This window comes from Marmota marmota, unplaced genomic scaffold (assembly GCF_001458135.2).
Source record: "Marmota marmota marmota unplaced genomic scaffold, marMar, whole genome shotgun sequence".
Classification (NCBI taxonomy): Eukaryota; Metazoa; Chordata; class Mammalia; order Rodentia; family Sciuridae; genus Marmota; species Marmota marmota.
The window spans coordinates 1,135,855-1,148,934 of record NW_026000196.1 but is presented as its reverse complement, the minus strand read 5'-3'; positions in this window follow the sequence as shown (position 1 = coordinate 1,148,934).

The window sequence follows — 13,080 nt, the reverse complement described above, 5'->3', positions numbered from 1 at the left end:
ATATATATATATATATATATATATATTAACTAACAGGAATTGAACCCAGAGCACTTATCCACTGAGCCACATCCCCAGCCCCTCTTTTTTATTTGTTTATTTTTTTTTTTAATTTTGAGACAAGGTCTTGCTAAGTTGCTTAGGACCTTCCCAAGTTTCTAAGGCTGCCTTTGAACTTGTGATCCTATTGCCTCAGCCTCCTGAGTCACTTGAATTACAGGAGTGGGCCATCATGCACAGTAAAATGCTTTATAATTTTTGAACATTTATGTTAAGTATGAATTGAGCCTCATACAGTAGTTCAAAGAAGAGCATAAGCACAGATTGCTTCCCTAAACTGGAAGATTTGATAACCCCAAATCTCAGGGAAAAGTCCTGAAATTCCATCAGGTCATCTAGCACTGGAAATCTCAAAATCTGATTAACTATCAAACACCCAATAATGATGGTCGATCCTTACACACCTCACACATTACAAAGAACTACCCTACCACATATATTATTTACTCTTCATCATTTCCCCATTTTGTGATGTGGAAATAGAGGTCCACAGAGGTCAGGGACTTGCCAGGGATCACAAAACTAAGGAATGATGAAGGTGGGATTAATACCCAGTATTCTTACATTCTTACCTAAGGACCATAAAAGTGACAATTATAGTTTCAATCAAGAACTAAATAGCTGCATCAGCAAAAAAGACTTAACAAGACCTGTTCCCAGAGAGGCCTGAAATGAACTTTGGTACCCAGTCTAAGCCTTGGGCAAGCATCATCATGGACCTAGTGAAGTCAGAGCTGAAAGGATAATAGATGATCTAATTCATGTAATTTGAGAGGACCATATCTCTTTCTTCAAACAATATCCTGCATGGAACAGTAATAGTTAACACAGATAAATGTGAAGTTTCTCTGGCTGAAAGTGGGGTGACAAGTCTATGGTCCTTGCCCCCTTACCCTGCCTAGCAGTCCCCTAGAACTTTGTTGAACACATCAGGGAAACTCATATCCAAAAGCAGCCCTCGCACTGCAACCCTCTCACATGGGAATACTGAAGTCTGGAAGGAAAATGATATTTTCAAGAACAAATAATCATAGAAATAGGAAAAACCCTAGGGACTACTCACTCATGCCAACCACTCTTGTACCATCAGAATCCATCTCAGCCACCTATACTTTGCTGCAGTCTGGCTGGGCACAAATAACCGAGCCGCCACAAAGCCTTGTAGGTTCAAACAGCAACTCTTTATTCCCCAACTCTCACCGGCACTGCACACACACACTACTCGGGAACACATTCCTTCCACGGGCTCTGGGCGCCCAATCTCTCTGAACCCCGCGAGAACTGCACGGGAACTCCAAAGTAGAGGGCGCCAGAGGCAGATTCCCAGAGCCGCCCTATTCCTAAAGCAGGGTCCATATACAACTCAATCAATCCAGCATCACAGCAATTATATACAGCTTAACTCAAATCATCATCTCAATGGCTCGCTGGCTCACCTTTCAACCATTCCCTCTGGCAATATGCCAGGCGTCATTCTGACCCGGCTGTGGCTCTCAACAATGCTTGCTACATTGTCCTGTTGTAACCAGTGTTGTAAACAGTGCACTGAAAAGAGGATCCCAGAGGTGTCCTGGTCAAGGTCTTCTTTGCTCACAGGGGCTCCCAAGCAGAAAGACATCTCAGTAAATTATAAAGACCAGTAATCTTGTTTTATCAGTATTTCATGTGCTTTGAACTTGTGAAAGTACATTCCTGAAAACCTTCTGGTCTTTTTATTTAATTTATCATAAAATACATTCTACAGACCCAGAAATATAAAGTCTTATTTTGTTCTGGAAGACTTTTATTGTTTTAGTGTAAAAGTTTTAGGTTATGTGCATATGTTTTACATTATGTGTATATATATGTGTGTGTATATATAGGCACACATATATTTGCATATGTATATTTGCATATGTATACACACATGCATGTTTATTATTATTTATCTATGGCCAACATAAAAAAAATTCTTAAAATACTGTATTAACTATATATAAGTCCCAAAAGCAATCATAGTTCATGGAGAGAAGCTCACCATATTATCTGTCACCAGGAAGTCAGCTCAATGCAACATGGACTCCTGGGTACCTGAACTGAGCTAGGAATGGTGCTGCAGACATATCAGCATGGGTGACTCACATGCCTGCCCTCTAACTACATTCTTTTCTGTCCTCACAAATCTGACTCAAGTCAACACTTGGTAGAACAGGATCATTGCAATGGGTGCCAACATTTATGAGGCCACTTCTGAGCAAAACTTTGCCTGCTCCGGCTCCCAGCCCTTCTTCATGAACTCTGTCCCCTCTGGTTCCAGACTTGCTGTTTTTCTCCAGCCTCTTTCCAATTTGAGACTGACCTTTGAAGGACTATACCCAGAGACTACCAGAATTCAAGGCCTGCAGCTTTCCTCCCTGGACCATGGCTTGTCTTTTTTCCATAGAGATGAAACATGCTCGTTGGTACACTGATGCCTTCAATTTTGAACACAATATGCCAGCTTCCCTGAGTTCTGTGTGATACTTTCAAGTGGGTTTTCACAGTAATAGTTGGACAGATTATGTCCTTGTTAAAAAAAAAAAAATGTTAATGGCGATGGTGGGGATTTTGGCAATGCTGCTGATGGTGGTAGTGGTAATCATGGTGGTAACAATGATGATGGTGGTGATGATGATGGTATCATAGTACAAAAAATGAGAAGTAAAAGAATTCCACTGCTAGTTTAGACAGGGGCCCAGGAAACAATAAATAACAAAGAGTGACAGATGGGACCCAAGAATTACTTGGGAACCAAAATCAACACAGAAGTCTCAGGCTAAGTCCTGGGGCATCATGTCTTTGTTCTCCCTTGTGGGGAATAAATAGATAATGCAACCACAATTTTAAGGTACAATAAAGTTTTGTTCTTCCTGCCTTAAGTATCTTTGGTCTCAGATTACTCAATGGGTCCACCTAGGGAAAGTTGGAAGAGGCACTATTTGACAGAATGCTGGGATGAAGGCTGACAGAGAATGCCATGCTCAGAGGACAAAAGTCCATTGTCTGACTCCTACTTCTCCACGGAGAACTGAATGTGTCTGGATGGATGTCAACCAAAAAAAACAAAACAAAACAAAACAAAAAACAGGCCAATGGTCCACTTAAGGCCATATCTCCTCTCTGAGGCAGACTGAAGTACAGGGAGTTGACACAAGAGGTTCAAGGGAGGTTCAAGGCTCAGTTATCAAGGGAGGTTCAAGGCTCAGTTATCAAGGGAGGCCCAAGAGTCAAATTATAAAGACCAGATCTCAGCCCAAAGTCCAAAGGGTAGAATAAAAGAACATCAAAGTGCTAGTAAGCACAGAGGTGGGGTTGGACTGGAAGATGTACAGGTCAAGAGTGAGCTCATGGAGAGAGAGGAGCTCCAACAATGAGAATGCAGACAAGACCCCATGGAGAGAAAGTCATTAAGCTTCCCATTCTCTGCAGAACAAGTACCTTCCAACTCCTCCCAGAGCTGTTTTGCACTGTCTCTTCTTTGCACTGGCCATGGAGATAACAGAGGTCACCAATAAGGCTGCCAGTCCGTGAAACCTTCATGAGAACCACATTGAAGGCCTGAAATCCACTTGGGTTGCTGTCCCACATTGTCTGCATTGGACACAATGCTCCTGTTGTCTTGGAGCACTTCTGAGTTACTGTCTCCATGCATGTATTATCTGTAGGGGACACAGCCCCAATGATCCTTTTGCTTCTACGGTTATAGTCTCAGCCTTGGGCTTCTGCACCTGGAATCTTTGTTCTCCTCTTTGCCCTTTTCAAGCATCCCATTGTGTCTGGTTTTCATCCTGCAGTGCTGAGGAACCAAGGGAGAGTACTGCCTAAAGCCTCACAACTGAGCTCTTAGTGCAGCCTCCTGTTACCATCTTGCTGATCCTTCCATTGCTATTACTTTTCCTCCAGCCATTCTTTTCCCACCATGGTTCCTGAATGACCTCGGCCCATACTTGATTGCCTCTATGCTTTGCCTCCAAATGTACTGGGTCATTCACTCACACAGAAGAAACTTTCCACTCTCCTAATAGGAAGAGAAGTTACTACAGCCCCAAATCACACCATTAGATGGTCACATACTACACTCCTCACGATTCCTCCTCTTTCCCTGAAACCACACTGATAACAACTGTCACAATGTCAAAACTTCAGTTTTCCTCGCTTCCCAGGTGCCTTGGATTTTAGCTACATAGCCAGAAAGAACCCTCAGCTCTTCCCAAGATGAGTTCATCAGTCTGCAAACAGCAACTGAATGGCTCCAGCCTTCTGTCCTTGTCTAATGGAGAGTGATGGAAGGGACAGAGAGAACACACTGCAATAGAATTATCTGGGAATAAGTACAGCCTGAGCTCTGGGTGATGTGGAAGAAGCCCAGAAGATGGCACAGACCCCACTGAGCCAAGTCAGAAAGGTTCTGCTCCAATGAGTTCCCTCTGAAGATTTGATGGGTGAGCCAGATGGGAAAGGACAGTGAGCATGTTTGAGCCACAGGAACCACTGTATACCTTGGTTCAAAAACATGAGACACAGAATGAGTTCAAGGGACCACTATCTAAATGTGGAGACTGTTTCTGAGACCTCCTTTGTCTTCTGTCCTTGCATCATTACTGTGTTCCCATCATCCAAGCCAATGTCTGCAAACCACCTTGACTCCTTCTTTTCCTTATCTTAACTTCCTGACGGTTAGACATCCTAACCTTCTCTCAAACCCACTAACCTCTCCCTGTTGCCCTGCCTCTTCCTTCTTGAGATTCTCATGCTCTACAGCCAAGGTGACCCTCATATTCCCTAACTTCTGTACCCATTCACCAGTCTCACACTCCTCAACTTCACCCTCTCCCACAGCCATAGCAATCTGACCTTTTCATTTTCTACTTATCATTCCTCTGAGAGGCAACATAAACTCTCTGTATCTCTACTGGTTTTGGCACAATTATTTGTGCAAAAGGTCGTACAAGCCTTTTGAACAAGGAATATAAGCTTTTCATCAACTGTCCCTTGTCTGCTTCTGCAGCCACATCAAATTCACACTGACATTGAAGTGATAGTTCCCACCGTTCTCATCTCCCTGCTTTTGCATATGTTCCCTCCTGCTTCTTTATCTTGCCTTTTGATTCTCAGTTCAGGGGTCACCCTTCTGAACCCTCCTTCAAAGACCCCCAATGCCAATGTGAGTCAAACCTCCTTCCCATGCTATCACATCCTCTGCATATTGCTGATGCTGCGTTCTTCCTTTTCATTTATATGTCCATCCTCTTCCCTAGGTTGTGAGTACATTCTGAGCAAAGCCTAGATCTTATTCATCTTTATGTTTCCTTACCTAACTCAGGCTCTGACATATAGTGAGAACTCAAATTTTTTTAAACTTGTTAAACAATGGCATGGGTGGCTGAATGATTGACACTTTCAGTTACTAAAATAGTAAATGCAGGGAGAACAGCTGGAAGGAGGAGGAATCACAATGAGTTCAGTCTGGACATAGGGAGTTTTGAGCATCTGTGGGCTATAGAGGGTGGAGATTCCTAGTGGGCATATGAATGCAGGAATTGGAGACCAGGAGAAAGATCCAGATAGGGTTAGAAATTTGAGAATCATCTGCATATAGAAAGTAGAAAGTCAAGGGTTCAGATTTAAAATAACTAAGAAGTACAGTAGGAACAATGGGATTTAGAAAACTCCAATATTGGGGGGATAATCAATGGAAGAGACATGCAATATCAAGACAAAGATGATACTAAAGAGGGATGGAAATTAAGAAGTTCCAATACAGAAGCCAAGGAGAAGGGAGGAACCATTTTGCATGTTGTTTAGTCTCCACTGGCTTTGGGACAAAACAAATAAATCTCAAGAACCTTTGGCAAATTCATCTGGCCTCCCAACTGTCTTGGAGAAAAAACTAGCTCTCAGCATCCCCTTGATTTAAATAGCTTCCATTTCTAGGGTGCTAAGGAGAAATATTTTGGGGAAGAGCAGATGGACATAACAAAACCAAGGATCTGTTCTGTGATCGCACCGGTTTCTCCAACACAGTTCTGATTTGTACAACCTAGAGTCCATTTCCCATAATTTGAAATCCCTGTGTATTTGAACGGAAATATAATCCACGTGTTCATGATTCATTTGCACTTTATGTAACCAAATGTTGGGCTGTAGTTGTTTGATGTCCAAGAGACCATCTGAAGAGTCTTTGCAGCCAGAAGTCGTGAGCTGCCAAGGAAATTAAGAGAAGAAAAACCTTGGCCAGCCCCATCCATAATCTGAGGCAGTCAGCAGGGAATGAATAGATACAGTGTGAAAGGCAGAGGCATCCAATCTGCCAACTGTTAGATCAGATCCACATTCTGGGTCTCAAGTTCCAGACACTCCATGCTAAACAAGCCACATCAACAAACAGGCGATGCCTGGAAACACGTTGTCATTTATGAAACTGATTTGTTTCTGTGAACATTTAGAATATTTCCAATTTTGACATTATAAATAAAGCTAACACAAAATCCTCATCGATAAACTTTACTCATAATTTCCTAAGGGTAAATTTTTTTTCCGTTTTTTTAATTGTAGATGAACAAAATACCTTTATTTTATTTATTTATTTTTATGTGGTGCTGAGGATTAAAGCCAGAGCCTCACACATGCTAGGCAAGTGCTCTACCACTGAGCTACAACTCCAGCCCCTCCTAAGGGTAAATTTCCAATGAGTAAATTTTCAAAACTGGGGAGAAATGCATTATTAAATTGCATTTCAGAAAAATTGCACAAAGCTCTTCCAAGCATTGAATGAGTTTACCTTTCTTACCATTCCTTCCCAAGCATGGAGCATTAGCAATGAAACAATCCAATGGAATATTATGAAGTTACTAAAAAATCACGTCCTCAAAGACTATTTTATGTAGTATGGGAAACTATTAGTAATATAAATATAAAATTATACTACTGAATATAAATTTTATGAAAGTATAAATTTAATTATATTGAAATTATGGCATAGGTGTAATTCTATTAGTCCTTCCAAGAGGTGACTCAGAGATTAGGGTGTCTCCACCTTGTGTCTTCACCTTCTCAACATGATGATTCAGAGTTCCATGGCAGGGGATAAGAGAGCATGGAGAAATATACAAGGGCTTTCAACGCTTCAGGCCAAAAGTGACACATGTCACTTTCACTCATGACCTGTCGCCTAGAACTCAATCTTTTGACTGTATTTAACTGCAAAGCAATTAGAATGGGCACATGGATATTGAGTGAGCATTCAATGTGTCAGCCACAGTCTGATCACCAACTATTCCTTTTCTCTCTCCTCCCCCTACAAAAAATAAAAAAATAAAAAATCACCCTGCAAAATCCAAAGTCCTATCAAGTCAAAGGGCATCTAAATCAGAAAACCAGATCTCCAACAGATGAGTAGCCATCTCTGCTTCAGGTCAGATGTGGCTCTTCTTGGTCCGGAGGACTATTATTCTAGAACAGGGATCAGCAAACATTTTCTTAATGGGTCAGAAAATAAATATGATAGTCTAGCTAACCACTTGAAGCACTAAATGCAGTCACAGGTAACACACAATCAAACTTCACTTTCAAAAACAGGCAACAGGTGGTATTTAGCCATGGGGAGCAGTTTGCCAACCACTGACCTAAAGGTCAAGTTATCTGCCTTCTATATACCTAGGATTCAGTGGTGGAGCAGGGACAGGGCAGAAGTCATTGAGGAGCTAAATGGAAGAACCAGCCTTCACAGACCCATAGAAACTCAAATATTACTGGACACCTTGGTAAAGGCCTCTGATTCCAGAGTGGTAGTCTCTGAGAATCCTTCATTCTGCTCTCCAGAGGGCGACCCCTTATCTTTTTTTGTTCTGCAGGGGGCAGTGACTGGGATTGAACTCAAGGGCACTCGACCACTGAGCCACATTCCCAGCCCTATTTGTGTTTTATTTAGAGACAGGGTCTCACTGAGTTGCTTAGCACCTCACTTATGCTGAGGCTGGCCTTGAACTCATGATCTTCCTGCCTCACCTCCTGAGCCCCTGGGATTATGCTCCATGGATACATTCTAGAAGGTCCTTCCTCTTCCTTTGCCTCCTTGGCCTCATCTGAAATGGGCTTTGGAAAATGTGTCCTCCTTGGGGTCTTCATAGCTTTGTCAGATTGCTTGTTACCTATAGATGCTTTCTACAGCCAAAATCATGTAGTGGTGGTTGCGGGGAATGGTGTCTTGCTTTTTTTTTTTTTAGGAAAGGATTTTTGTTTGCTTCCTTTTGTTTTTTGTTTCTTCTACTCTGAGGATTGAATCCAGAGCCTCACACATATGCCAAGCAAGCACTCTACCACTGACCTCTTGTTTTGTTTTGTTAGCAGTGTACCTCTCAAAAATTAGTAGTCAGTTCCTCGTCCAGGAGCCACACCCACTGTTCCTTCAAGACTTGATTCCCAGATCTGCTTTGCTTCCTCACCTGTTTCCTTGAGCTTCTTTCACACAATTGCAATGGGGGCTACCTTGAAGCAACCTGGAGTACTGGGTGTGAAAGCTTCATCTAATTTTTCTCTAAGATATCATAGCCAGAGGGAAAATTTTAATGATAGGTGTGAAAGCCACACCCTTAATTTCATTTTTTCCCAGATTGCAACTGGGTAGCAAATTCTCAATCTGATATTTGCCTTTGACCTCTCAAAGCCTTTCATAATCCCATATTTTACCGTTCGTCATCTAGAGGCAAATAGTTTTCAACCTTAGTTTCTGGCCGTTCTCCATTCCTTTTTATTACTCTTGAAACTAGTCAATTATTTGGAAACTAGTAAAATTTTTGTACTTGCTTCTTCCTTCTCACATTTTGTTAAATATGGTCAATAGCAACCAGCGTGTAGTGCCAACACTTCATTTCTAAACTCTCCACCGTAGCTTCAAGTTCATTAGGAAGCAATATGCCTTCCAAGTTATCCCAGGCTATTCTTATAAATATTTTACCACTTTGTAACAGGGGCTTCTGGTTTTTTAGTCTCTGATCCAGTTTCCTTATTGCTGTTGCCTAACCAAAATGTCAGTGCCACATATTTTAGTTATTGGTTACAGCAGCAACCCACTTCTACTTCCAATTTCTAAATTAGTCAGAAAAAGCCAGGTTATATTATGGTCAATGTCCAAGTCCATTTTATGTTGCTAAGACCAAAGACCTAAGACTTACTAATTTTTAGAGAATAGAGTTTTATTTTGACTAATGGTTCTGGAGGCTGGAAAGCCCAAATGCATGAGGTGAAAGTCCAACGCATGCTGCTTTGACTCATGGAGGAAAGCAGAAGGGCAATTGGGCACACATGAAAGAGACAAAATAAAACAGGCAGCCTCTCATGGTAATGAGTCCAGTCCCTTGGAAGCAAGAACTCACTCATTCCTGCAAGAATTAGCCCAGTCCTGTGAGAGTACCATTAATGAGCCAGACAGTTCTTAAAAATTCCATCACATCTCTTTTTTATTTTATTTTTTATTAGTGCATTATAATTACACATAATAGTGGAATTCATTATTCCATATTTGTACAAACAAACACCAGTACCTTCCAGTACCAGTACCTTCCCTTTGTACCAGTACCTTCCCTTTCTTCCTGATCTGCTTGCTTTAGTTTTCCAATTTCCTTCTCTAGCTGTTGCTGTTTGATATATATAAATAATACACATAAATGATTCATTGTAGTATGTTGATGAATACTACATAGCATAATTTGGTAGATTTGATTCCCCAATACTTCCCCATGTCCTTCACTCCCTCCTCCCCTCTTGGTCCCCTTCCTCTATTCTATTAGTCTTCCTTCTATTTTTGTGAGGTCATTTGTCTTATTCCTGCACGCGCTCTCTTGCTCTTTCTCCCATATATGAGAGAAAACATTCCAAGTTCCCATCACTTGTCAACACCTTTACATTGGGAATCAAATTTCAACATGAGTTTCAGAGAAAACAAATCATATTCAAACCATAGCAGAAACAAATTAATCCCAACATTCAGTGCTTTAACACAAGCCACTTGCTTGTACATATAAAGTCTAAGTGTGGCAGTGTAACAAGGATTCAGAGGCTGGAAAAGCAAAAGTCCAGTGGGTAACTCAAAGGAAAAACAAAACAAAAACTTGGCATCTCTGCCTCCATCTTGCATATGTCTCCTGTGCTCTGAGTCACCTTGGATTCCAGAACCAACAGTTCTGATAAACTTCTTGTAATACCTCCCACCCCAGTATACCCTCCTTATCACAGGCAAGTTCCCACTTGATGAAACCTGAGACAATAATCAACCAGAGCACGTTTTGACAAAGACTGAGCGATGGTGAACATTTCTGGTCCTCTTGTCTATATAATATGGAAGTTCATATCAGTACCCCTGAAGACAAGATGGATGTGAGTCACCTTGTCTTCCTGGTGTAGCTACACTAATTGAAGATTTTTTTCTGCTTTTCACCAGTACTTTTTTTCATTTTGGGGGTGGGGGTGGAGATGGGGGCAGTAGTCACACCTGATTTATTGAGATCTATAATCATGCCTCTGGCCTAGGTCTCTAGTAATAGCTTCTGATGGTGGTATATACAATACATGTTAAAGAGATACACTGAAAATTATCAATATTTATCTCATTTTCCTCCACTTCCCACAGTGAACATTTATTACTTTTTAATCAGAATAGAACTAAAAATTCTGAAGTCAACAGGTAATTCAGTTGCTTGGGGTTAGAATATATGGTCCTTAAACAATTCATTTGACTCACCTTTGAAATCTACATTTCCTGAATAGACCTTCACAATTGCAAGGTAGGCTCTTCTCACTATTGGAATGGCTTTCATTCTGTGAAGTCTTCCTAATTCCAAAAGCATCTCCCTGGGATGTTCTCCCTCCTCCTATTTATTTATCTTAGAATAGGTGTATTATTATTTGTTGGTATATTATTTTTAAATATATTAATGTGCTTTTCTCCTTTGTGTTTTGGTTTTCATTCTTTGCCTGGACACTCTCTGGGAGGGGGAGAAGCTGGCAGATAGAGGCCACTTAAGTAGGAAGGTAAAGCAAGTCATCTGGCTATTCATACATTCATAGCATTTTTTTTAATCTCCAGCCACAAGTTTCCTAAAAACTAGATTCATTGCCAGAAAGGGATTTTCCAATTGATTTTCATACCAAGCTTATCAAAATAGAGGCCTAGATGATGAATTTCATAATTTATTCCATAATACAAAGAAAATGCCGTTGGCCTATGAGGGAAATCTTAGTCTAAGATGCCTCCCTAAATGGGAGGCTATGACAGAGGAGATAGGGAGATGGAAGTTCACACTTCTGATCCCAAAGGGTAATGAACAGGAGGTAAAAGAGGTGAGGACAGGAAAACAGGGCACATGGTCACAAAAAACACATGGATCCTGGTGTTTAATGAAGTTCAGGAAATAATTTTGCCTAATTCAAGCTGAACCCACATGTGATAGGGAGAACACAGACTGCACAGCCTGGAGGGAAACCCACAAAGCAAACTCAAGGTGCGCAGGAGAGAGGGAGATGGAGCCCATATCCCTGAGGGGAGCACGCGTGAGCTGCTCCCATTCCTGTGTGTTATGTACATAATCGAGAAGTTCCAATCTGCCAAAGACAATAAGCAGAAGTTAACTGAGGGTTTGTTGGGCGCTGACTAGAAGAGGCCTACTACAGGGACAAAGTGGCAGCAGGGCCACCTCAGCACCATTGAGGACCAAGGTGTGGATGGGTCAACCAAGGAACACTGAGAAGGAAGTACCTAACTCTACTTGATGAGGCCAAAAGATGCCTCCTAGAGGACAGGGAGATCAGGCTGAGCCTTGGTGGATCAATCTTCTGGATGGGCAAGAACTGGAGAGACAGAGGAATACAGCAGTCCTCTGAGAGTCTAATGTTCCAGGTATTATAATAAAGCAAAAGGAATTCTGTAATGGCATAAGTTTGGGGAACTATGTGTTATGGCTCTCTCTTGGAAACATTTGCAAATAAAGTAATCAATCACTCCTCCTGCTGCTATTAGAGAGGTTTACAAGACTCAAGCACAACAGGAGGTATTTGAGAGAAGATTGATGGCTTGCGTGTCCTCACTCCACCCCCAAGAAAGAAGTATAGAATGTTTCTCCTTCCACCCCAAACTCGATGAAAGGAGCTTCAAAGAGACCATTTGGTGATGTTGATTAGCATGCTCAGAAGGGAGGAAGACATGCAGGTGCTGACCCCACCTGGAAAGGCAAAGGAGAAAAAGAAATATTGAGCTGCTGTTTTGATGGCAAAAAAAGAAGAATAAGCAGCTGTATTGTGATGGATCTACTACACTCCCAGAATTTGAGAGGGCTCGAAGAATTCATGGCTAGTTTCTGTAGACGCATGAAAGAAAAAATGTAGGCTCATTTAAGGTCTCACTTAGGTGGCATCCTGGGAAGAGTAGAAAGACCTCAGCAGAAAGAATACAAAGGTACAGGGGACACCCAGAGGCTGAAATAAGCAACAGATTGGACAAGAAACACAAACCCCAAGTAAGATGCTTAGAGCAAGTGATATCCCAGTGAACTCCCCTGGGCATATCAAGAAAGTCATAGAGGCTGACCTTGGCCATCTGCCAAGACCAGAGAACACAGAACACAGAACCAGGTCTCCCATGAGTGCCGCCAGGAAAGAACTTTCCTGATGTCCTACTCTCTTCTCTCAAACTCCAACTCCAAGAGGGTCAGAAACTGCAGTGGGCAAAACTGGGAGCAGACCAGCAGGAGTCTCCAGCCAGGATCAAGCCAGATGGAAGGAGGCAGGAAGGCGCAACTGTACTTCAAGTTCAACAGATAATCATTATGTGGGAAAAGAGCATTTTAATAACTACACTAGTAGGTGTTGAAGTGTTTAGGAACATCAAGTGGCCAAAGGAAATAGCTCAGTGTCCATCCAGGGGATAGGGAGGAACTGACCCCAAAGAATGGGACTGAAGGATTCCTCCTCAAGAGGTAGGAAGATAAGGTGAAAGAATTAGTTGTCCTT